Source organism: Dermacentor silvarum, chromosome 7, assembly GCF_013339745.2.
Source record: "Dermacentor silvarum isolate Dsil-2018 chromosome 7, BIME_Dsil_1.4, whole genome shotgun sequence".
Lineage (NCBI taxonomy): Eukaryota > Metazoa > Arthropoda > Arachnida > Ixodida > Ixodidae > Dermacentor > Dermacentor silvarum.
The window spans coordinates 77,141,394-77,169,379 of record NC_051160.1 but is presented as its reverse complement, the minus strand read 5'-3'; the positions used below and the strand labels follow the sequence as shown (position 1 = coordinate 77,169,379).

Here is a 27,986-nt window from a genome sequence, read left to right as displayed (position 1 = left end):
AGAAGAAGAAAAGGAATAGGTAAACTAGCCTTACTATCATTTAAGATATCAAGGTATATCATACCATTCGATATTTAAATGTAATGTCTTCAGCTCAAGACAGGTGCGTATATAAGTCAAATATATGTCGGAAAAACGAATCGTACGTCTACTTTTGAAGAAGCCATGGAACTGTCGGCCACATGTTTGCTTCTGTTTTCTGTCTTTATATTTACATCTATACAGCTTTCAGGCACAGAATCTACTGATGATAAGTATTTAGAGAGTTCCTCGGAGGAATATAGTGATGATATTGTAAGTAACCATGAAGATGAAAGTGATGAAAACGTTGTTTTCGATATCCATAAGGTAATTTTTCTTCTTTTCTTTGCATGACAATGTGTACATATGATGGTGACGTATACTGAGAGTAGCCGAATATGCTTGAAATTTCTTTGCCTTCTAAAACCAAGAGAGGATGCCATATGTTATGCAATGTCATAAGCCATAAAGCGATCAATGTCCATATAACCACCCTACTTGCATAGTTGCGCATAGTGGAGGTTAGCATACGGCACGAGTTTCCCAATAGTCGAGCACCGGACTCTCTATAAAATCTTTATTACACTCGAACATGGTTGAACAGGTTGCACCCGCAGAGCTGCAAATAGAAACACAGAAACCACGAGCTTTATCATCCTGGTGGCAATGTCACTTAGCTATTGGCCACGTTTCCTCACTGCAATACTTTCATATATGTATATACAGTGCTTTCTACAATTTTTAGGAATTCCCTGATGGATTTATCACACTTCGACTCTATTATCTGAATTAGCTTAAAGATTGACATTATTTGAAGTTCGAATCCAAATGTTTAATAAGTACAATAAACTTTAATCTGGACATTTGAACCAATTGCTTTCCATAGTAAGAAAGTTATAATTTTACTCACGAGTTTCCAAGTAATAATCCCATACAATAATCCTTGAGGATTACCGTCTGTATTGGTGATACTGAGAGTGGCCTTGCTTCGAATAAGGTTCGAGATGTATATTCCCAATATAGGCACGGAAATACATTAGCGTTTCAGATAATTCTATCCTTTAATGAATCGAAAGGCGTTTGTCTAAAAAGTAGAACAAGAATGCAATTTTGCGGCAAGTTTGACAGTGCTCACCTGAAAACTCATGCCAGTTTAAAAATTAATTTTCAGCGGATTGACCTTGATATTTCACTAGCTTGTGTTCAAAATATTTAATCTGTGTCCTAATGTACTAGCTAGAAATTTCATTAGTGAAACTTTATTAAACATGCAGCACACTTGAGCAACTTTTCAGAGTCACAACTCGCTTTCCAACGAAGCTGTTTCTCTTTTATTTCAGCGTTCGTCCTGTGTACTTCCTTCGGTCCGTGTTTCAGTGTTTTTTTTTTCCCACCATAGATGCATACCAACGAGATCGCCTTCAGACCCTGTCAAGGTTCTTTCATAGCCATTACCCATATTTTTCTATTCCACGATTCCTCAGCCTAACTATGTACATATATATTGTTACGTAGTTGTGACGCTCAAGTAAACAGTCGTAAAACTGTGTATGACGAAACTAATTCTTTATTGGGCGAACCTGTGCCCACAAAAGCAAGCTACACTCGAAGCACAACTAAAGCGGCGAACACAGTCGGCGGTCGTCGAAATCTGATCAGCGGCAAAACGCGTCGGCTTTTATACCTGAGTCATCGAAGGTTCCAGAATAATCCCTGGTACGCGCGTGTCTTCCAGAAAGTTCTAGACAATTCGCGTCGCTCATACAATCAGATAACATAAGCGTCGGTGAAAACAGGCAACGGAAAGAAGCATCGATAACGTTCTAGAAACTTCCGATATAGGCGCGTCCTGGGCCGAGCGATAACGTTTAACATTTGTTAGCCGGTGGAAAGCGGCCATCGGCGAAAGATAAACATGTATACGTGTCAATATATATATATGTATGCCGTGGTGATGTCGTGGCAGTTTCATTGTTGTCATGCCTTCGATCCAGTGAATTGCTGAAGTAACGTTTATTTACCGTCTGTAGTGGTGATACTGAGAGTGGCCTTGCTTCGACTACATGCAACGTACACTGTTTCCGGCACCAGTCCACTTTACTACGGCAGTCGAATTCAAAGTTCGCCCATGAGCATGACCGCATGACGACTGCATGACGACGAGGCATTTACGTCGATGGAATGAGAAAGGAATGACGTTGACGGAAAGACAAAGGCGGTGTGGCGACGATGACGTGGCAACAATGAGATCGCCATTCTGAAATGATGACGATCGCATATCAGCGACCGCTTGACGACGACCGGATGACTACTTGGAGAGGAAGCTGGAATGAGAACAAGGGTATTAGAGCGGCTGTATGACAACGGATGCATCACATCGACTCTCTGGTGACGAAGAGTCAATGATGATAATGGCGTGCCTGCGGCGATACAATTGTGATTTAACGCCTACAGCATGATGGCAATAAAACGGCGAAGAACGAATGACGTCGATGACATAGCGAAGACGGTGAAACAACGGTGGCATGACGGCAATGGGATAACGTTTCGAAGTGATCGCAACTGTAAGTTACAGCGTGACGGCGATGATAAGACGGCAATAGTATTTTGACGGCATGACGAGAATCGGATGACGAAGTTTGTATTGAAACGTTGGAACTAACACGAGGCAGCAAGGCGGCGGTATGCCAACAAATTCTTGACGACGAATGTATGACAGAGAACCAATTATTAATGATGCCATGCCTACGCTATGGGGACACTGGGCTCGCGTCGATGCCGTGTCGACGATGGCAGGACGAGAGTCGAATACCGAAGCTAGTGTCTCGACGATAGAACGACCGCCGCCGCATTCCGAGTATGAGCGTATACCTAGTGACTCAAGCTGTCGGACACTTGGGCCACTCGGTTGCAATAGGAGGCATTATGACGACGGCATGACCAAAATCAAATGACAAACCTGGAGTGACGACGATAGATGGACCACAAAGGTCTTCCAATAATGGTGTGGCAACAAAAGTATGAAATATGGGCGCTGTGGTGTAGAATGAATTCAATCTCTGTTTATTTCAATCTCCGGATTTCAAATTTACGTAACCGCCTGCGAAAGCATCGGACAGCGACTCACAACGTTGATTCAACATGTCTATAAAACCCTCTCCTAATTTATAAGAGGTCACTTTTCTTTGCTTTCAAAGCGAATATCATTGCCTTACTTAAGAGGTTTCTTTTATCTAATTGGCTGACCAGAGGGGAGGAGCACGCAGAAGGGGATAGGGTTTCGGTAGGGCCCGGCTAGTGAATTGAACGTAGATAACCTGATGAGGAAAGTGGTGCCAGCGTCTGTGATTATCCTGCTCGCTATTGCTCAGCTTTCGGTTACTGGAAGAAAATCACAGCAGCGTGCAAGGGAAGGGTACAACTGTAGCTAACACAAATCCTCAGAGATAAAGATTTGGCGTGTTGTGTTTGAAGGGTTCGACAATATTATACTGCCGTGGAAAAAATTATTAGATGCAAATAAATTCATTCTCTAACTGTTTCAAAAAAATGTCAATTCTGTTTGGCATAATATTGCATCTTTAATGCGTACACGTCACTTTGACGCGGTCAGTTGTCGCGGTTTTGTGACGTCGCGTGACAGACGGGCGAATTGGGCGCAGACCGACAAACTTTGGCCAATTGCGTAGGGCTGGCCATGCAGAAGGTGTAGAATAAGAAATTATAATTTTTGTATGGTCGAGTCAAGTGTAATCGGTGTACACACGTCATGTCAGATGAGGACCTTTCTTGATATCGCGAGAGAGGCAAGCGAACTGGGGGCGGCCCAAAAAAAACGGAAGCTGTTGGACAGCTTGGGCCTCTGGGTCAGCGTAGATGGCGTGACGACGGCGGAATAACGACAGTCAGACGACGAAGCTGGCATGACGACGATGCAATAGCCACAGCAACATACGTAGTGGCCCAAGCTGGTAGACAACTTGGACCACCCGGTCTGCCTAACAGGCTAGACAAATAGATATATATGTACATATATAGATAGATGAATACATAGATAGATAGCTATACACATATATATACATATATATATATAAATATATATATATATATAGAGAGAGAGGTTCACTACGGATGAAGTAATCAAAAGATGCAATGGGCATTAAAATGCTCAAAATCCATCGACAATCTGTGTGACTGTTAGATGGATAAGCGGATCAGTAGATAGGGTCAACAAGTTCGAAGTAGGCAAGAAATACTAAGCGCATTATTGCGGTTAAATGCGAACTATGGACACTATGTTTGAATGATGTTGTTAACGCCGAGGTGACGGGGAATCATCCGCAATAACCTGGTCGTTCGCTCCACTTACGTGACACTGCACTTTCTAGGGTCCAAAGTATCAACTAAGCAAATTCTCACACAATGCTTGGTGACGGACGGGTATCAACACCCCCGTTTGGTTCCTAGTACATTTACTTGTACCATAGGTTGACACCACACATCCGTACCTTGCTGCTTTGTGCCGCGTAGGCGCGCCAGTTGACGAGCTTCCTCTGCAATTTGAATAAGTTCCTCGGGTTGTGAATGAACGAAACGTCTATGTCATGCGGAAGCATGAAATCTAGAAAGGTCTGGATTACACGCCTGTGGTGAAGAAGAAACGGCCTGAATGTTGTGCTCACCTGAATGGCAGTGTGGTACATGAATATAAAATATACGCGGCAGGACCTGAGCCATTGCTTTATGCTGAAGGGCCACGCATATCGATTGCATGTAGGGAATGACTTTGTTTACGCGTTCTGACTGAAGTCCTTTTTTTTAATATGATAGGCAGTCATTTTGCGATGGTGCGTGTAGCTCAATTTAAACGCGTCCTACATCAGTGCGATTGTAAAGCTTCTTCCTCAGCTGTTAAGGACATATAGTCACGTGGGACATTGAACTGCAATCCGGTATATAAAAAACTGGACAACTTCGTAAGGCGTTGTACGGCATATAGGTTTTGTTTTGACATAGCGTGTTAACTAGGTTGTGCTGGCTGCAATCATCATGTTTCCGGCGGCTACTAATAAAATATTTGCAGCAGAATTGTGCTTTTTTGATGAAACGACACGCTAGTGATGCAATGACTTGGGGTAACGTCCCGGACAAGATAGGCATCAATTTCCAGCATAGACATTCAAAGCAGCTTTGCATACAGTGCTCGACGGAAATAGAAAGTCTAGGCTAGTAGAAAGTCTGGTGCACTTTGGCAAGAGTGGCAAGTGTCGAGAACGGGGTTCATCAGGGTAGTCGAGCAGAGTGTCGTCGTAGTGATTTGTATGTACAACCAGCAGTTAGGATGTGATGTTGGCACCCAACTTTTTCTTGTAGAGGACACAATCACCAATTCATATTGACGAGGGACAGCGATAAATGTGTCGAACTATGGGAAAACTGTTGTAATCTAATTTATCGTTTCCCGACCCTACTTTGACGCCTTCGTTTTGTCGTCACATCGTCACATGTATTCAGCAACCCAACAATGCCGCCCTTTCCATCCCTTACCGCAAAGTTTGTTTTGCGAGCGCGAGAAGATATCCTATTTATGTTTGAGACCTAATTTGTAGATGATAGCGACTACGAACTCCTACGAATATCCAGATGCCAACGTACGAGCATCCCCGCAAAGCCTAGCAAGCTGGTCAATCAACACAACGAATGGTGGTTTGGCACAGTTTTGGAGGAGCAAATGTAGAAATAGGAATTTATCCGGTGCCCAAACAACCACGAGCGACTCTTTCCCAGAGATAGAATAGTTGGTTTCGGCATGTGGTAAAGTTGTCATCGCATAAGCGATAACTCATTTAGTGTCCTCGAGGTGCTGAACAAGGATAGTACCGAGTATGACCTTGCTGGCGACAGCAAGCACTTCAGTGTCATCGTGTTTCTCAAAAGAAAAAACGAGTAGTTTCTGCAGATGCTGCAGTTAAACCTGCCTCCTGCTCATTGATACTGATCATCTCACGTAAGGTGAACAAGAAGTAGTTGAGAGCATATAAATGTGTCATAGCCTTCCCACACTTTAGAATCGATGACAGTGTTTTCATGTACACAGTACTTTGTAAGATTCTTGCCTTTGGTGGCGATTCTTGCCATTTCTTATCTTTATTTTAGTAGGTTGTTTATGCATTTTTTATTATATGGTATTTAGGAGATGTTGACGCCTTTAATTGGCGCCGGATACTCCTTTTCACATAGAGGTATGAAAGAAAAAAAAATTTACCTACACGCATTAAAATTAAATATGAACTCCAAATCACAATAACACAAAGTCTAGTCACATATGTACACTAATACCAGATTAATACTGAAAGTCAACTCAGAAACACAGCAACACAAAGTTCAGTCACAAAGGCGCATTAGGTTAAACACAAAATTCAGTCACATAAGTAGACTAATGCCGCACTAAAATTGAAAGCCAACCCAGAAAAACGGCCCACAAAGTTCAGTCACATGGGTGCCCTAAAGTAAACACAAAGTCTGGTCACGTAACTATACTAAAATCACGGCACATAAGATAGCATGGATTCGATTCAAATGACAGTACATGAACACCAGGTGTCGAATTTACCATAGAGTGAGTTTATCACAGATGAACTGTCTTTTCAATAGTTTGCGAGAATATTGCTCGCTTCTAGAAATCTTTGGAGGGCCATTAACGCTCGTCTTTGCAACGAATATGTTGGCAAGGACCTACGATCTTCCTGTGGCTAAAGGGCCTGTGGTCTAATGTCTTTAGGTCATGTTCTAAACGTTGTCTGTTTGTCTCGTGTCGCGGACATTCTAACAGAAGATGATGCACATCCTCATCCGCGTGGCCACAAGTACATTCCGGACTATCAGCTCTTGAAATTTTTTGTAGAAAATGTTTTGTGTACGCGGTACCGAGCCGCAGAAGGTGAATGAGTGTTTCAAAGGCTCTGGCGTATTCAATGTCGACGGGATTTTGAATTGAGGCGCAGGGTCACAGTGAAATAAATCTGAAGATTTCGAATACTGATCAAACCATGTCGCTTTGCAACCACGGACTGAGATCTGTCTTAGTATGTGCCGCAATTATTCTTGCGTTAGAGGGAGACCGTATGTTGCAGTATTAATATGCGCTTGTCTAGCCGCCATGTCTGCTGCAACATTCCCAGGGATATTGCATTGGCCAGGTATCCATTGGAACATTATTGTGCGAGTTTTTTCACTTGCCTTTGTGAGCTCCTTTAATGTCTTATAAACTAACGCCATGTTTTGGGAATTGCTGATGCCACCATGAAGTGACCACAAGGCTGCTTGTGAGTCACAAAGGATGACCCATTGGTTCACTTTTTGGTTGAATTTATATGTCATAACAAAGGCAATATTACAAAAATCTCTGCTGTAGATGATGTTGTGTGAGACAGTTTAAACGTCTGTATTCGGTTTCATTCTGGAATGCCAAAACAGCTGTAGAAGAATTTGTTTGACAAGAACGGTCTACATACGCTTGAGTATATTCAGGGTACCGAAAGTATATCTCGTACAGCGCTAGTTGTTGGGCTGCTAGCTTAAACATGTCTCGTTTGCGAATAATTACGTCAGCCGAAAGTTCAATTTTTGGGGCGACAAGTCACCATGGAGGGCAGGAAATACCTGAGATCCAAAATTTGTTGTGTGGTAGTAGATTTTTTTTTTGCACCGGAATCACAGTATTGATGTTCGCCCTGTCTCTCTCAGTAAGTGTAACTGCTAGTGGGTGCCTTTTGTGCTGCACTGAAACGCGAAAGTGGTGTCGACAGGTTTCAACCGTCTTCATGATAGGGAATGGAGGATGACGTGCCTCTGCAATTACTAAGGAACTTGAGGTTGCATTTCAATCGATTTTATTGTATTGACTGGTCACCACCATCGTGTTGAGTTTGCCCCTTTCGCGCTGCCAACTATTGCGTAACATCATTTTCTCCCACTCTGTCTCTGTTCAATGTTTATATTTGATACAATCATTTATATTTTACAACTTGCACTTAGTCTTACCTTTTCCATCCCGCTCTATGTAGAATATACATAGGGTGGCATGTACCACTCGCGCGACGCTTAGCATTACTTCCCCATGTAATGTCGTAAGAGGCCCTTGGGGTACTCAAATTATTAAAATCTAATTTCTGATGAAGAGTCGCTAGTATAGACAGACTGAGCAAGCCACGTACAACTGCTGTCACGAGGGACAAAAAAACAAGAAGTCAGCAAGAAGGCTTGTCGAGATGAAGCCTAACGCCGTCATCGTTGTCGACGTTACCGTAGAACTTCAGCTTAGCCTAACCGAATTGACACGTTTATGGCGTTAACGTGAGCTTTGGTAGCAGAGTGTATCAAGCTCCATCTGCAGACCTTTCATTTGTTCTTCTAAAGCGAGCGGAAACATGACGACATTACCCGGATATACTAGACGCAGTGCCACTCCAGACCGCTGGCATAGCCATGTCCATCATTCTCTGGTATGTAGCCCTAGAATCTAGCCCCAGAACGTAGGCCTAAGGGGGGCACAATAGTTTTCTGCAGTCTATCCGTCTTAAAAATTCAGTTTTATATGATCCTGCTTCCTGCTTAACAACCTAAATGGGCAAATATACGCTCTTGAAATCTATAGTATGGATATACTAAGCTTGGCGCAGTCGTTCTAATGAATCTTTGATACGTATTGGTGGATAAATCTCGTTATTTGTGATGTTATTTTTTGTAGTCAATTCAGAAGTGCTGAGTTCCGTCCTTCTTTTTCGTAAGGACGACTGGCGATGACCAAGCCTTTTCGAGAATTGTAAAAAGACATCGTCAAACATCTCATTGAAGTGTGCTTAGATCGAATCACAGTCGTTGAAGAAACGCTTTAAATCAGTTGTATATTATGGGCAGATGTATTTTCCTCTAAGTAATTTGACAACGTATATACCACAAGCATCCACACTAAAACCGAAATTTTTACCCAAATTTTGAAAAACTATTCTTGAGATTGTTGTGCTCCAGATCTTCAAAATTGCTGTCCACATCGGGAAGGCAAAATTGTTTGGAGTGCGGTATGCACATCGCAATGCCTGCCGTATGCACTCCAGCCCAATTTTATTCTTCTGTAAATTTCTTTCTCATGATCAGGGTCCCCTGTGAGTAATTGACCTAGATAAACATATTCCTTTACAGATTCTAGAGGCTGACGGGCGATCCTGAATTCTTGTTCCCTTGCCAGGCTATTGAACATTATCTTTGTCTTCTGCATATTCATCTTCAACCCAATTCTTGCACTTTCTCGATGAAGGTCCTCAATCATTTGTTGTAATTCCTCTCCATTGTTGCTCAATAGGACAATGTCATCTGCAAACCGAAGGTTGCTGAGATATTCGCCATCGATCCTCACTCCTAATCCTTCCCAGTCTAAGAGCTTGAATACTTCTTCTAAGCATGCAGTGAATAGCATTGGAGAGATTGTGTCTCCTTGCCTGACCCCTTTCTTGATAGGTATCTTTCTACTTTTCTTGTGGAGAACCAAGGTAGCTGTGGAATCCTTGTAGATATTTGCCAAGATATTCACGTATGCCTCCTCCACTCCTTGATTACGCAATGCCTCTATGACTGCTGATATCTCTACTGAATCGAATGCCTTTTCATAATCTATGAAAGCCATATAGAGAGGTTGATTATACTCCGCAGATTTCTCGATTACCTGATTGATGGCATGGATATGGTCCATCGTAGAATACCCCTTCCTGAAGCCAGCCTGTTCTCTTGGTTAACTGAAGTCAAGTGTTGTCCTGATTCTATTGGAGATTATCTTGGTGAATATTTTATAGAATAGTGAAAGCAAGCTAATGGGTCTGTAATTCTTCAATTCTTTAACGTCTCCCTTCTTATGGATAAGTATAATGTTGGCGTTCTTCCAGCTCTCTGGTACACTTGAAGTGGTGAGGCATTGCGTATAAAGGGCCGCAAGCTTTTCAAGCATGACATCTCCTCCATCTTTGATTAAATCTACTGTTATTCCATCTTCTCCAGGCGCTTTTCCCCTGGTCATATCTTTCAAGGCCCTTCTAACTTCATCGCTAGCTATAGAAGGAGCTTCTGTATCCGGTTCATCACTGACTGGAAGCTTACCACTGTCGTTGAAAAGAAAAGTGTACAATCATTGCATTCTACCGGTGCTAACATACGGGGCAGAAACTTGGAGGTTAACAAAGAAGCTTGAGAACAAGTTAAGGACCGCACAAAGAGCAATGGAACGAAAAATCTTAGGAGAAACGTTAAGAGACAGGAAGAGAGCGGTGTGGATCAGAGAACAAACGAGGGTAGACGATATTCTAGTTGTCATTAAGCGGAAGAAATGGAGCTGGGCAGGCCATGTAATACGTAGGATTGATAACCGGTGGACCATTAGGGTTACAGAATGGATACCAAGAGAAGGGAAGCGCAGTCGAGGACGGCAGAAAGTCAGGTGGGATGATGAGGTTAGGAAATTCGCAGGCGCAAGTTGGAATACGCTAGCGCAAGACAGGGGTAATTGGAGATCGCAGGGAGAGGCCTTCGTCCTGCAGTGTACATAAATATAGGCTGATGATGATGATGATGATGCACATCGCAACCTCTCACTTATTACTGCGTATTCAGTGATTTGTTGTGTTCAGGAAACATTTACGTCGCTCCTTTAAACCCAGCGAATCTTGGTTTTTCCGTCATTCTTGAATTTCCTACTTGAACAGAATCATTCTTGGAAAAGGCCAGTGTATACTCACTGCTATAGTACTCTTGTTGAACATTCACATCTGGAGCAACATTTTAAAATATTGTGCTAGCGTCTTGCAATGTTTTGTTGCTATTATCATTCATTGTCTACTTCATAGTAATTTTGAGCCTGTCTATCTATATATCTGCCTGTCTATCTATCTATCTATCTATTTATCTATCTATCTATCTAGTCTCTGACGCCTACCATGTGGCTCACGTTTTCTACCAGGTTGAATCACTAGGCTGTTCGCGCTCGGCTTTTCGTTCGTGCTCACGATGCCGTTGTAGTTTTTCTATCATGATCATTACAGCATTGTGATCTGACTCTCGTCACACTTTCTTCCCCGGTCCAGTAGCTGAAGCATTCTAATAGCTAGGGCCACTAGATATGCACTCGTTATCGTGATGCCATCGGGGTCACTGTATCCTCGTCCTTTCGTTTTCGTATTGATTTCATTCCGACATCTCAAGAAGTGCCCAGGAACAGGGTAAAAGGATGCAATATATCTTCTGACCCCATCTGCTCGTGTGGTACTTCAGACCGGTACAGCGAGGCAGAACACGAAAGAAGTACAGAGAAGAGCGGGTGCATCATCATCACCTTGAAAATCGGCTACAAAGCAAGCTTGATTCCTTTATTTGTGAGGCATCTGCGCAGTTCTGCAGATTCCAAGAGCTAATCGAAAGCTGCGGAAGACACTCCACGACGTCACAAACTCCCATCATTCACAACAGCGACAATAATAATGAAGCCAGCACGTAGTCTGATGATCTGGCAGTGGAACTGCAGGGGGTTCCGCAACAAGCGCGCCAATCTTACACTATTTCTGCAGAATCTTAACGAGCTCCCTGATATTATAGCCTTGCAGGAAACACACGGGAAAGTAACTCTACCAGGATACAACACGTTTCAAGACCCTCGCATTGTCAAGCCCAACACTGCCGTACTTGTAAGACGGCACCTTTCTGTTAAATGGGAGAGATTCAGCAGTACTGACATCCCCCACGATTTCATCGAAATTCTACCTAAAAGCTTCAAACAACCCACCCTATACGTGTTGAATCTTTACAACCCTCCCAATGCTCGACAACACCGCTTTGAGCACATGCTTGCTCAAGCCAAAGCTAACGCCAATAAACAGCGGCTAGTTGTAATGGGCGACTTCAATGCCCCCCTTCAAATGTGGGGCCACTCAGCATCTATATATGCAGCTTCCTCACGAAGCGCACTGCAACGCTCCAATTAGGCAGCGAACAATCAGGTCAGATACGTTTAGGAAGCACTGGTACGCCGCAAGGGGCAGTACTCTCCCCCCTCCTCTTCAATTTGGCTATGCGACCTTTAGCTTTCTCTCTAAAGAAGATTCCCGACCTCCGATTCTCACTGTACGCGGACGATATTACGCTGTGGGTGACCGGAGGTTCGGGCGGGCACATCCAAGACACCCTCCAAGCAGCCATTGACCAGATCGAACAAGTAGGTCACGACTTGAACCTTAGGTGCTCCCCCACCAAATCAGAGCTTCTGCTTCTGCCCCCCACGAGACGCTTCAGGACATTGCCCCCGAATATCGACCTCACAGTTGAAGGGCACTCCATACACCAGGTAGACAGGATAAGGGTGCTAGGACTTCACCTTCAAAGCAACCGAACAAATCAGCGTACCTTGCAAGCACTACGAACAACAGTAGATAACACGCTACGCCTGTTAGAAAGGATCTCCAATAAACACGGAGGGCTTCGAGAGAAGGAACTGATTCAGCTCATCCAAGCTTTTGTCCTAAGCAAGATCACCTTCGCACTACCTTATCTATCACTCTCTAGGAAGGAAGCGGACACTGTAAACTGCTTGATCCGCAAGATACACAAAGTCTTTTGGTGTTCCTATTAGAGCATCCACACAGAGGGTGATGGCCACAGCCACAAATAATACCTTTGAAGAATTAACCGAAGCACATCTATCATCGCAATATCACAGACTCTCCACCACTGAAGCTGGGCGTGAGATCCTGAGACAACTTCACTACGCTCCACCACTCAACGAGAACAAGCGACATCAACTTCCTCCGAACATACACGGCCAATACCACATCCAACCCCTACCCTGAAACATGCACCCCGAATTTCACGTCGAACGCCGGAAACTTCGAGCAAAGGCGCTACAACGCAGCTATGGAAAGGCGGAAGGAGTTTACTACGTGGACGCCGCAGCCTATAAAACTAAACATCGTTATGCTTTAGCGGTCGTAGACAAGCAGGGCAACACTGTTCGTTCAGCATCAGTCAGTACCACCTGAGCGGGCGACGCAGAAGAGGCCGCCATTGCACTCGCATCGGGGCTACCTGATTGTGATGTCATCATCAGTGACTCGAAGACTGCTATCCGGAACTTCAGTAGCGGCTACATTACAAACCTCGCGCACTCTCTACTAGTCGCTCACCCGCCGAAAAACTACATCGCTCTCATCTGGACTCCAGCACATCAAGGACTACCAGGCAACGAAATGGCTCATGCCGCTGCTCGAGGATTCACGGACCGAGTGGACGGAAATGTGGACCTTACCCCAGAAGCCAATGACTCCCAACAACAGACCAACAAAGACGCACTCATCACATTCCATGAAATTTGCACACATTACAAACTCCAACGCCTCACGTATCCACCTCTCTCTGTGTCAAGCACGCGCCAGAGAGAAATATTGTGGCGCCAACTACAAACTCGCACTTTTCTTACCCCACGCACTTTGCACTTATTCTTTCCCGACACATACCCGACACCCAAGTGTCGCTTCTGCCCTGTCCAAACAGCAGATCTCTCCCATATAATGTGGAAATGCCCCATCAAATATCCCCCCCCCCCGCAACCTCAAACCATTAATTAGTAGCGAGGAGCTGTGGGAGACTGCCCTGCGCAGCTCCGATCCCACCCTGCAGGACCGAGTCCTGAGGTGGGCTGAGGAGGTAGCGGAGGCCTACCACGACTGGTAGGGTAGGCGGACGTCTGGCAGCAGAAGGTGCTAAGACTGGAGCACACAGGCCTCCCTCTCTCCCCCCGGCCCCTCCCCTTTCCTAAAAAATGGAAATAAAAGTTCATTCATTCATTCATCATCATCACCACTTACAAAATAACTAATCAAACACACAAAGCATTCATTGTTTAGGTCGCGCACAATACATCTGTTAGATATACAGCAATGTCTATCAAACATCTGACACCTTTATGTGAAAGTAAGCAATTAGCAAAATATCATGAAATATTCACACGTTTGCAAGGCGGATTTATATCGGTTTTGATAGACACGTTATGGGACAATGGATTGTCGTACAAAGTTTAAATACATGCAAATAAATAGTTGAAAATGAAACACGGGCATTTTTTTCCCTAAACTGCAATATGTTAATGCTTTCTTTGGCCTATTCTATGATTTCAGGATGTTTATTACATAGCGCAATATTTTAATAATGTTTTGATTGTACTCCATAGTTTGTGCGATATATTGGCCAGACAAGTGATACAACACGCAGATAATGCAAAATACTTCTGTTCAGTAACACATTCGAAAACAGGTCAAAATCTTGTTTTATTTCGTGAAATCCTAGCGCAACTGGTTTATGTTTGTGACAATCCAAAAACGCCATCGCCATATTCGCACAAAATAGTGACACATCTTTTTGGGTTGCTTGGATTATTAGACCTAGGGCCCGTTTCCGTGGAGAAAACAGCTTGTCTGTATCCGTATTGTTACAGGTTCCCCAGACCAAGAGTCAGTACATAAGATGACAATGCATAAGATAAAAATGTAGCTGTCGTTTAAGGCTACTCGGAAGATGATGATGAAACCAGCTAATTACGCCGATTGACCTTGAAATTTTACCTCCAACTTTATCTACTTGGTCAAACCACTTGAGATTACTACAGAAACATACTCCGCGAAATTGATGCGAGTGCACGTGTGTTATGCTTTCGTTATTAAACTTCAAAGAAACATTATGACCTCTTCCATATTTCTCGACCAAGAGAGCGTAAATTTTGTTTTCTTTACGCTTGATGCGAACTGATTGGCTATAACCTTTGTCATCCGATTCTCGTCATGTCTTAATCTTCATGCCACCGTGGCATACAGTCGGTATGCATTCATTGTAGCACAGCTGTCATGATGCGTCGTGATGCCGCCGAGGTGTTCCCATCGTCAGCACTCCGGCTTCGTGATCTGAATCTCTTCATGCTATTACCGACAGGCGTTATACCACGACGCAGTGGCCAAAGTTCTCTAATAGCTTGGGCCACAGGTATATGGCCCATAGCATTACGTCGTTATTAGACAGTTGGTATTATGTATTCGTTGTCATAAACCTGTCGTCATGCCGCCTTCGTCACGCCATAGTCATCCTACACTCGTCGATTTTCCATTGTCCATATATCGCTATCCCCACCCTGTCATTATACCATCATCGTTTAAACATTGACATATCATTGTCGCCATGCCGGCGTCTTCATACCGCATTTGTTCTTCTAATGACGTCATTCCTTTAGTGTCGGTTACATCGTCGTCACTGTGTCGACGTGACAGTCATCGTTAAGCCGCCATGCTCATGGGCGAGCTTGGCACGCGAGTGCTATAGCAAAATAGGACTATACCGGAGTACGTCGCATAGAGCCTATGCAATGGAAGTCTTAAAAGGACCAATGAAGATGCTAAATAAACGTGACTTCGGAAGGAAAAGAGGAAGATGCAAGTTAAAGGCTGATCTAGCTTTGCAGCATTGCTCCACCAGAACTTTATCGTGCGGAGATAAAAATTCATAATAATAAGCACTTCATCGCAGTATGCAGTTCACTCTGAATCCACTGAGGCTAACTAGTACAATGTACAGCTGGCAAAGTTTAGCAGTAGTTGGAAAACTTCACCGCCTGTTGCATGCGTGGGTTTATTTGGGAGTTTTTCAGGAGGTCACACACCTCTCTCCTGAATATCAAGTGTCGATGCGAAAAGATGAATTCATGCATGTTTGCAGATGGAGAGAGCTAATGTATTAATCTGACAAGTTCAGTCCTTTCCCACCAACGTGTCCCTTACCTACGTGCTCATTCGATGCAGAAACTCCACTGGAGATGTCCTAATATGCGTATGCATGCCCCTCAAATGTACTTGGGCCAACCCAAAATTTAAAATTGCCACAGCGAAAGTTAGGTTGTTTTTCTCACATTTTATGTTGGCCCACGCCAAAATTTAGGCTGGCTCAAATGGCCCACCCCAAATTTCAACTTGGACCACCCCCAAATTTAAATTGGCCCACCCCAACATTATACTTGGCTCATGGCCAGATTTGAAATCCCCCCCCCCTAATTTCAATTTGCCCACCCCCAAAATTCAGTAGGCCTACATCCAAATGCCAAGTTTGGCCGACCCCCAATTTCAGTTGGTATACACCTAAGTTTCAACTTGGCTCACCCCGATATATCAGTTGGCCCAGCCAAGAATTCAAGTTGTCCCGCAAAAATAATTTGGACCATGTATAAAGTTCAAGTCAGCCCACCCCAAAATTTAATGTTGGCCCAACTCCAAATTTAACTTGAGCTATGTCCAAAGTTCGAGTTGGCCCACCTCCATATTTCAGTTGGCCCAACCCCAAATTTCAAGTTGCCCCACCCCCTGTTTTCACTTGGCCCACCACTACTATAAGCTTCTCTATGCATTTTCTAAGGATCCCTATGTATTCCTACAGGCATTCTATTTTTATTTATTTCTGCGTGCAAGCGTAAGTGGCCCGCTAGTGAAAATTGCAATGGGATGTTTGAAGTGGCGAAGGAAGCGAGCTCAGGAAGAGGAAGGAGCCTGGAGGTGGAGCGTACAATCGCGCATCAGGGAAAGTAATAAGGAGCTCGCTGAGCCTGCGGCAAGACAACGCCACCTATAGTGGGGAAGGAGAAAAGATGCGAAGCGAACACGCGGCGCCCGGAGCTGGCGCATGTGTTCACGCCATATCCCCCGCCAATCACAGCCTTCTTCCTCCCTCCGGAAGACGAAAAGGGTGTGATTGCGTGTACCCTCGCCTCGCGCCCACGATTTCTCGCCAGTTTAGGCCCGGCAGTCACATAGGAAGGCCACGCTTGGCAGAAGCAGCAGTAGCGGCAGCGGGCCCGTGAACATCTCAAACGCTCAAAAACAAACCAACCCCGGCCCGAGTGTTGGACAAGCTTCGCGTGCACCCCTGTTCCCGGTAGGGGAGAAGTTTTAAGGTTTTGGTTTAAATTGCTCCTTATCACTTGTAAATCTAACGATCAACAAAAATTACAATAAAATAACGATTTCTTGTCTTTACAAATTACGCATTGTTGTTTGTTGTGCCTCGAGTGGCCAGTTTCGCTGCAATTTTGCCTGTATTCGCGGGCTTTTTTCACGCTCGGAAAAACACCTATTCAGCAACATAAAGCTGTATCCGGAGTTTTTCCATGTTGATCTACACTTTTCTGGCGAAACTTTCATATAATCATAATATTTGCGAAGTTTGATAATTATATTAGTACTAATTCTGTAATAAGGTTGAATTTTTTAAAAATTATCTGAGAATCTCGAAGCGACATCTAACATTATTACCTTGCTTCTGTCCAGCTATGTGGCTGCACACTTTTTTACTTTGGCTAAAATTTACATGGGACCACCTGTATATCAGCACAGCAAATGTGTACTTCTAAAAGCAAAGACTGTTCGGAAACATTCCGAGTAGATTACTTCTGTAGTATATTCGCTGGAAATTTTATTTTCCGCAAAATATATTTCATCCGTTTTCTGCTTTGTGACTTTTGTGCCCGCCAAAGTGTCTCAGTCGATACGGTATTAACATATAGCACAATAAGGCGATTCCAGGAGGATGTAGATTACTGTGTCCCAAAGCCGTAGATGCCATAAAAACATATACTCCTTGCCACAGTTTATATAGGCGTTGCATGGAAATATACAGCCGCGCACACATATCCTTAAACTAGCTATCACGTCTATTAATGGCCGCAGCAGGCCACGGTGGTTGCCATCGTAACATGTTTATTTGCACCTTAAAATTTCTTAAATTTTCTGGTGGCCTTTTCTAGAGCAATTATTTACATATAAAAATCCCTGAACCGGATCGGTCTAGGGATTCGCTTAAAGCTTAAATAAACATGTGCATGAAGTTATACTTCTAGCACACAAAAAGTATGTTTGCCGTGCAATTAAATGAAAGCATTTTCTGCAGTTCTTGGTGCCGAACGAAACTATATGGGTTTACAATTCCACCAAAAGAAATCCGGATCATTGTAAAGTAGACGTTATCCACTCAAGAGCGGCTGTTTATACCATATTCAACCGGTACTACATCTTCGAAGACCAAATGTAAGTTTTAAAATTGTGCTCAATGGTATGAGTTTCTAGTCTGTTTCTCTTCTATTTTTGTAGAAAACGCAGCATCATTCTCGGATATTTTTATACTAGCTGGAAAAGCTTGAACGCAACGGAAACACGCAATGCATTGCGTATAGAAGGCCTAGGTAAATATATATTATTTTGCTTCATAACTCTACGTGCGGATGCAGTATATAGACCTGTACATTGCATAAACTGTTTGACACGTGCACTCCCCTTTGGGTTCTCGTCAATGAAGAGCTCGCTCTTGATACAATAGTAAGAAATACATAAAATACTCACGATGCATTCATCTAATTACATCAGAACTTGCAGGGTATCAAAGCATTGGAAGTGCAGCGATAAAAATTTTCATGCACTGTTTCTAGATATTGTATTCTATCATTGCACTTCATTGTCTTGGTCCTGAACGTGTCTCTGCGTCCGAAAATTTACATTGCTTTCGTTACCAGTTCTGTCGGATGTGAATTGGGTAGTGATATAATACCGACTTGGAAGCTACAATCTCATTTTAAATAAGAAGTAAGGTATGGTCTTCTTAGTAACAGAAATTTGATACTCCCAATGAGCCCGCCTGTTTCTGGGCATACACATAATTTTGCGATGCCGTCCTTTAATTACTAGACAATTCAAAGTGACACGGTTAACGGCATTGCATAAAAACTGCGTAAATAAATTTTACGCGCAGGGACACGGCGCATTTATAAAAGCCCTGCATATTATCTCGCCTACAATTATATTAGACATGATTTATATTATTGCAGTTAACAGAAATGTCATGTTATTGTCCTTTCCGATAGCCATGGGGCCATGATATCAAGTAGTAGTCGCTTCTGTGAACATGTGCACAGCTCACACAGCTTGAACTTCTATTCCCTTTCTATCCATCTTATTATTAGTGCTATTATTTTGAAAATTGACGTTCGGTCCCTATAGGCAGCGTTAGGTTTCGCCATTCTGAGACCCACGTCCTTACAAAATCTTACGTGTACACGGCAAAATAGCCGCAAGCGGATTCCAATGTGTTGAAAATTATATCTACAATTCATTTCGAATCGCGATTTCCTTTAAAATCAGACAGCAGCAGTGCAAGTTGCAAGCCGGCCTCACCACCCTCTATGGATTCCCAACGCAGTGAAGTGTCGTTAATTCACCGACTTTGGCGTCAGGATCAACTCGTAAACCCCGATCATTCGTGAATTGCACTGTATACGTGTCAAACTGACTGCTCACACAGTTTGCCCTCCTCTAACCTCTAGGCGTGGCACGCTCGCTTTGAGCATAATTTGTCTTCATGACCAAGTGCCACGACCACGTGGTTATGACCGCCTATTACCGTGAACTCTGAGGCACAAGTGATCTTACCCATATAAAGAATTACCGCAAGGGGAAGCGCCAAATGGAAAACAAATGGAAGCGGCAAGAAAATAGAGAATGAGGTCACTCAGAAAAATGATCACTTGTTGTCGTATGCCTACATGGACGCATAGAATAAGTGAACGTCTTATTTATTTGATTTATTTATTTCAGTGTACTGTCAGACCCACATGGGGTTTTTACAGGGGTGGGTGCACTTAAGAAAAAGAATTCAAGATATAGCAGTTATGGAATGGCAAGTAGTTATACAATGCAAAAGATGCAAATAGTTTTTTTCAACATAGGTGTGCCTAGTTGGAGCAGAAAAAACAAACAAATTCGTAAATATCAGTTATACAACAGAAAGCATATCACTCCCGTATTACTACAAGTTACGTCAATGCAGGTGGCGTTATAGTCAGCTCCGCAATCGCTAGAAATTTACACATGTCGCCCGCATTGCAGTTGAAGCATCTAGCGCATTTCATTTGCACGCTGCTTGGGGAAACAAAGAAAAATAAAAAGTGTTATCATTGCAAAAAAATTCCTCAAGAGAGAGAGGGTGTTTGTGACGAGTGATTCTGGAATGGCTCATATTGATGTAGTCTTCGGAGTTAATCTTAAATGAAATGTGCAGGAGTAAGCATAAGAACTTCAAGCGATGTAGCTGCGATCGGCTCGATAAAGGGCAAGGCCCTGCGCGAAACACAAGTTGAGTAGGCGAATCTGTGCGTCTGTATCGGCTATAGATCAATCACAAATCTTTTCGCTGTCCCCTTTCGAGTATGGTGATGTTGGTAGCTGTATGGAGAAACCATGCAATGCTAGCATATTCTAATATCTGACGTATAAGCGAAACGTAAGCGAGTAGCTTTATTTCCAGAGGCGAGTAATTCAAACATGTTTGTGCATGACAACACACATGAAAACAAGAAATGGCAGAGCCAGTGTTTTTCTAATTATTGTGTGTTGTCTCCTTGTTACGCGCTGGTGGTAGTATTGCAGAACCAACTCGCTCATACAAAACAAAGTCCTAGGATACCTAAGCACTTTTTGTAAGTTGTGATTGCGAAAGCATCAATGTCCAATAGAATGCCGCTGAGCGGTCCTTCGAGTTTTGCGCGGCGAGCAGTACTTTCGAGCTTTGTTCCGGGATATGTTACCGGAGGAGGAATAAACTTTTATTAGAGAAACAGCACTTGATGATGGCCGGGCCTAACCCTCCCATGAGGTGACGTCCAGGGCTTGGCTCGCCGCCGCTTCATGGGCGTGCTGGGTCGCCCAGGTGTGGTCGTCGAGGGCGGAGCTCCGCAAGCCTCATGCAACCTCGATGAGAGGATCGTCGTATTAATGTGTGTGTACTGTGCTGGGCACTCCCATAGCATACGCGGAAGCGTAGGCGGGTGAGTGCCACAGCACCGGCAGTTGGGGGTAGTGTAAACGTCTGGGAATATAAGGTGGAGGCGGGCGGGTGAAGGGTACGTATTTGTTTGTAGCAGACGCAGGGTGGCAGCCTGCGCCCGACTGAACTTGTGGTGAGGTGGGGGGAAGGTTCGGCGACTGAGGTAAAAGGCCTTAACGAGATCGTTAGAAGTGGTCCAATTGTCCCTGGCGTTCAACTCGTCTCCAGTGACTCCTGCGCGGTTGACTAGGCCTCGCGCATTGGAGTGGATGAACTCGTTGAGATTGTGGAGGTGTGGGTAGACAGGGCGCGCGTGGGCGGGGATCTATGTCAGGGAGATCATGCTGTCTTTATAGTGTGGTGCCTGGCAGAGGATACCAAGCGTTTGAGGAGAAATACAGCCTTTGCTGATGTTCATGATGGCTGAGCGACAGTCACAAACGATGGTGTGACAGGTGGGATCTAGATGTGGCCAGGGGATGGCCACTGCTTCAGTGAAGTAGTGACGCTGTAGGCGTGGTGTAGGACTCCATCGCGTGTGGCGACGGCCCCAAATCATGTGCCATGGGAATATTGGGCTGCATCAACAAATGTGACGCCAAGTGCGTGAGCAAGACTTTTATGATAGCTCCGGCCAGAGCTTGACGCCGGGCCCTGTTATATTCAGGGTGCACGTTTCTACGGATAGCGTCTGTGTAGATTCTGCTACGGATGTCAGTCGGGAATGTTTGAGGCCCTGTTGCTGATGGTAAGTGAAGTCCAAGAGAATAAAGCGTCCCGTTTTAGTAAGGGTGAGCCGTTCAAGCTGAGAGCGTTGTTCGGCTTCAATGAGTTCGGCAAGGGTGTTGGGAACTCCCAGTTGGTTGAAGAGTTCATTGCTGGTCTAATGCGGGAGGCCAAGTGCTTGCTTGTAGACCCCTCGTGTGAGGGTGTCGAGCTTGTTTTGCTCAGCCCGGTACCAATTGAGGTACGCAGCAACATAGGTAATGTGACATACCATATAAACGACTGCACGAGGTGGAGAAGGCTTTCTTCTTTTAGTAAGAAGACGTAGGGTGTTTTGAGATTGGACAGAGATCTTGTTGAGAGGAGTTGGAGCCGTTGGTCGAGGTGGTGAGACTGAGGACCCGGATACTAGCGACGTCTGGGATAGGACTGCCATCTTGAAGGCGTAGGGTCATGGCGTCACAGGGTCGCTAATCAGATTGGTGTTTGGGAGGGCGTCCCCGCTGAATCGGCTTGTAGAGAAAAAGCTCGGATTTAGCCGGCGAACAGCGCAGTCCGGTTCCTTGGAGATAGGCTTCAACCGTGTCAATCGCCGTTTGGAGGGCTGACTCCACTTGACCATCACTACCGCGATACGCCCAGAGGGTGATGTCGTCGGCGTAGATGGTATGGTTGATATAGTCATCCGGAATCATTCGGGCTATATTGCTCAGGAATCCCACATGTCACTGATGTCCTGCACGACGAAAAACCGAGGAAACAGCAGCGGTCACCCGCACCATATAGGAGGTGTTTGGTTTCGCCCGCTCTTCTCCTTGCCAGCACGCGCTCGTGACGTGGCTTCACAGCCAATGGGAATCAGGTGCCGTTTCCCTGCTGCAGATGACGTCGGTGTCTTAACTGAATAGCTAATTTGATGTTTTCGCATCAATAAATCGAGCCCTGCTGGTAAGCTACCGTCATACAGTGGCTTTCCGACTGGGTGCGTCTTTTATCATACTACTGCCTATGGTCCCACCGGTGAATCTCAGCTAGGACAAGGAGTCCAAGGTTTTTAAGCCTTTCGTGTGGCAACCGCGTCTGTCAAAACAGGTATTTTACAAGATTGCAGGTCATATATACACCTATGTTTCATATTCCTATTCGTTACCTGCATTTCGCTATCGCGGCTCAAGCGTCCACATACCATCAGGGGACTGGCCTCTTGACTGCCACCCTGGTGAGGTTCACACTACACTGAGAGCTATGTAGATATGTAGATATGTAGAGCTGGTAGGTATGTTGACCGATTGTTCCCATGCTTCGATTCCTGTCCGCTAATTCTCCGAAAAATATACACTGCGTTTTCTCTCGCAAAGCTGCTGAACAGCACTAGAACAACCGCTGTTTTACTGCTTAGTGCCACAATCGTTGACGCGGCCGCATAGGCTGCCGCGTCAACGATTGTGGCAATGAAGTCTTTTACCAGGCCGGCTATATCACTTACTAGCTGTTATCACTGGCTAGCTCAATACGTGCTACATAAAAGTGTTTTTCCGAGCAAAGTTATGGAGCACATAATATACACCCACATATCTGATTTTCTTGTAAAACATGATTTTATTACAAATCTTCAGCACCGATTCCAGAAAGGTTATTCTACTTGCACTCAATTAGTCCAAACTGTACATGACTTTGCTAACTCTATTAATAACACAAACCAAACAGATGCCATTTTTATGGATTTCGCGAAAGCATTTGATAAAGTTTCTCACAAAAAGCTGCTTTCCAAAATTAATAGCATAGTAAAAAATGACAAGATTACTAATTGGATTTCAACATACTTGAATAACCGTCAACAATTTGTCACTTTTCGTAATCATTCATCTCAGTCTCTTTCTGTTGATTCTGGAGTCCCTCAGGGTTCTGTGCTTGGGCCACTTCTCTTCATCGTTTATATAAGTGACTACGTAAAAGACATTCCAGTTCATATTAAATTATACGCGGATGACAGCGTGCTCTACTCCGAAATTAAAACTATATCCGATCAAAAAACACTGAACAAGGCCTTTCAAAAGATTATTGAATGGTGTGATGCCTTGCAGATGCGGATAAATTTTCAAAAAACCGTTTACATGAGAATAACTCGCAAGAAAAATCCCATGATATTCCAATATTCTCTTGCTGGCAATATCCTCCCCGAAGTTGCACAATACAAATATCTAGGATTATGGATTACTACCGACCTTGACTGGACTAAGCTCATTGATCAGGTGATAAGCAATGCGAACCGTAAACTTTTTTTTATTAGGCGAGCACTAAAACTCTCCACGCCCAGAGTCCGGCTTCAAGCTTACAAATCGGTTGTCCTTCCAATATTAGATTATTCGGCGATAATTTGGGATCCATTTACTGAAACGAATATTAATAAAATTCAAAACATACAAAATAAAGCAGTTCGTTTTGTTCACAATAACTACGGACGCACATCAGTTACTGATCTGTTAAATAGGGCTGGTTTGACATCCGTATCCGAAAGAAATCGCGTTTCCCGACTTAAGTTCTTATACCAAATAATCAAAGGTCATTTCAAGAATAATATTCAGGGACAAATATCCTTTTCCTCAGGTTACACTACACGACAACGTAATAATCTTACAATCACCCCTTTTCGTCAGCGTAATAACTGCTTTAAATATTCATTTCTTCCAAGAACAGTAACGGAATGGAATCGACTTACTAACGATCAAGTACTACAGAAATTTCTGACCTCATTCACCAGCAGCCTCAGTGTCCATTAACATTTATTTTCTGATGTATTCATTCGCTGCTGCCCACATAGTTGCTTATTTCTTATTGTTATCAACTTTATGGCTCCTACATTTTGTAATAATATATTCACTCAATATTTATGTGTTCCTGAACAATAATATATGCCATCAACCTTGCTGTACTCCTATGTTGCACTGCCATCATTGAAGTTTTTTTTTTGTCTTCAATGCTGATCCATTTTGTTTGTTTCTTAATCATTTGCGGCCTTTGTTGTTTCTGGCTTTGTTTGCAAATATTTGATCCGTGATTGTATCTGTACGCCTACCCTGCGAAAATCCCTTCCTGGGATTGCAGTATCAATAAATAAATAATAAAAGACGCCCGCGAATACACAAAAAATTCCCGTCCTGACTGGCCGCTCGAGGCACTTAGCAGGATGTTTTACATGTTGCTCTTCAATTTTCTCATTGACCCTTTTTATCGAATTCTAATATTTGAGAAGTTCATAAAATAATTAAGACTAGATATATGTAATTAGGCGGAACGCGAAAAATAATCTGAGTACCAACAAGCGGCGGAAAATCAAGTTACCTCGGTTCTGTCCACCTACGTGGCATTTGCATATTTTAAAATCTTGGTGCACGATAGTTAGGACACTCTGTATAGTGCTTTCTCTTTGCATAACACCGTATTAAAATTATTCAGTAAAATGAACATATTAGAATTGTCGTCCTGACCACTCGTTAATATTAAATGAAGGGGAATGGTGAATAAAGGGTGTTGACTAAGTATTTCAGGTTTACCATAATGTAAACAAACGGCTGTGTTTACATTCAAGTAAAATACAAATTAGCAATATTTATTAATTTAGAGCTTGAGGATAAAGAAGCAGCAATGCTTTTTGATAAGCAAATGATCTGCGGTAAGTTTTCCTGTACTTTCTCACTGTAAAATTTTTCGTTCTGTAAAATTTATTTCTTCGCTTGCAGTGAACCGTACGACTGCGAATGAGACGTTAATATACCGTAGCAAGAATAACACCTGTGGCGTCTTCAATGTGAATCTCTTTGATGGACCTTGTAAGTGTATCGAATAGAACCGTTCATTTAAATAAAAGTTGTACATCTACCATACGTATGAAATACAAGGTTGAAAAGATTTCTGAATAAGTATATATAAAAACCGACTGTTATCGTATCTATACATACAAGTTTTGCACTTGCCTAAAGATCACCTTCATGACAAACAATATGCTGAATTGCTTCAACAGTTTTTTATACCAAGACAATGAGTCTTGTGCGCAACGTGTCTTTGAAAATGCATTTACAAAGTTTTTGCATACCTTTTATTTTTCGAAGTTAAATTCAGTACGTAGGAAAATTAAGATCCCCATTGAAAGTCGGGATCCTTATACTAAAATATGTTCGACGGTTTTCGTCAAAACAACGATTATATTTTGAGGCATGCCTTAGTGGAGGACATTAGAATAATCTTAACTACGTGGGGTTCTTTAACGCACACCGAACGTGTTGTGGATGGTCGTTTTGGCATTTCGCCCCATCGAAATGCGGCGGCCACAGCCGAAATTAAATCATAAGCCCTAAGCCTCAGCAGCGCGACACCCTTATTAGGCAACTGCTTAAAAATAAGTCAAGAATCTTTATATCCTTAAATGAATCTACAATGTATAATGTTCCAGTGTTTTCTATTACCCTGGCTTTGATACTTTACTCTGTTGGGTCTAAATATTTATCGGTTACGCACGCTCAGCATGCCCTTTTTTCCCACTTCATGTCAATGTGCACACTGTCTCCAAAAATCCTAAAGATTTCTAGCGTACTAAGTGCTATATATACTATACATATGCAGATTGAGGTTCTCTTCCAACCGACCGGCTTTAACCAGAGAACTCAAAACGCCCTCGGCCTGTTTCAGGTAGACCCATACCAAGCTTGCGCGTCTCCAAATCTCATAAACCTAAGAACACGGCCACTGAAATAGCCATCTCCTCATGATGTAACGCTTGTTAGGCTTCTCTTGTACGGAACAAACTATTTGTTCATTATGCATTTTAAAGCATAATTATTGTATTCATTTAAAAATTAGTCACATGCCCTCTATGTGTTTCTATCATTTATGGGGCGTACTTATGCGACGTACTGGCTAAATACAGTGATTTGATTCGTTCATATCCAAGTATAGAGGTAAGACATCATTCATGATCTTGCATTACCTGCAAAATAGTTTCCTACTGGCTCCTTCAACCTTCATTAGTTTTTTTTTTGTACTTAAACAAAATGCTGAATGTCTAATAAGCGTACACCAATGTTCTCGCCTAATTTCAACAAAACATATTCCAATCCACGTGCAGACGCAGCTGTTCTGAGCAGCTCTCATCGACGAAACCGAGACACGAAACGCTGAGCGTTTATATACGGCCGCACTGAGTGAAAAGCAAGCGTACGCGTAACAGAAACTAGATCCGGAGGATCATATTTCACAGCACGCTAAGCCCCAAGTGCAATACTATATGTATATGAATTGTCATCGACAACCGTTGAATGACGACATGTACAAAAAAATACTTTTGACCACTTAGAACAAATGGACAACTGCACAGTACTCCAGAAGTCCAAACGAATCAGAGGCAATAGCATGTCAGTGTCGCAACGTGTTCTTGGTTGTACGTTGTGAAGCGACAATAGGAGAACTAGCATGACGACAGTGCGTTTCACCTACACACATTTATGCTGTAGCCTGGATTCTGCAGCAGTATCTGCGCACCCTTGAGAATATAAGCAAACCGTTGCTCATTGGAACTTTCAGCAGTTCTCGCACCATTCATCACTGTGATACTCTGCCGACATGTTTATTAGCCCATGATGTAGGCTGCGTCTTTGCCTATAGCTGCAATACCCGTTGCTAATAAGGTATTTGTGATGAATCAAATGATTTACACAATATACAAGAGGTGTTCAAATGTGTTGCATATTATAACGGACAAATGAAGCTCGTTGTGTGCATGAAATGATGAAAATTATCTCCACCATATATGGTAGTTCAGCTAAACTGTATTACCAATGCATGTGTTTATGCGTTTTGCGGTGTAACGTTATGCGTAATGTGACTAAGTTTGTACTTCCTTTCAGATCATGAAACATGGTACGAAATTCGGACTAAAAAATTCATCTCTTTTAGACGGACCTGATTCCGAGTGCCTTGGAAAATATACCGAGAATCTAGGTGCGAACGATTCTCGTTATTTTCCATCAACGTTCAACTACAGCGCTGAGTGCCAATGTATATTTCAAATAAACTCAAAATGACGGCAAGAGAACACCATGTGCTGCGAAGGAAACAAAAGTGGACGAGAGTACTGGCACCGGAGATAATAGCCGAGGCTTGGGCAAGATAATTACCCCGGATTAATACGACAATTGACTTCAGAAATTCCTAGCTCACTTGTCCAGTTGTCTTCATTGTTCTTTTCGTTTTTAGATTGTCGCAATGCACACGGATAACTTGCACTTATATATGTTTCATTGAAACAACTG

At 43.3% G+C, this 27,986-nt stretch overlaps 1 protein-coding gene and 1 long non-coding RNA gene across 2 annotated transcripts in view; both read left to right on the top strand.

Annotated features, from left to right (window-relative positions):
* LOC125946817 (uncharacterized) overlaps positions 1–27,986 on the top strand; it is a 163,367-nt gene that overhangs the window by 84,503 nt on the left and 50,878 nt on the right. The gene's annotated exons all lie outside the window — the stretch shown is intronic.
* Positions 175–27,765, top strand: LOC125946819 (uncharacterized). Its single transcript, XR_007467901.1, has 5 exons — positions 175–294; positions 18,031–18,167; positions 18,231–18,322; positions 25,422–25,511; positions 27,582–27,765. It is a non-coding gene; the product is annotated as an uncharacterized LOC125946819 (long non-coding RNA).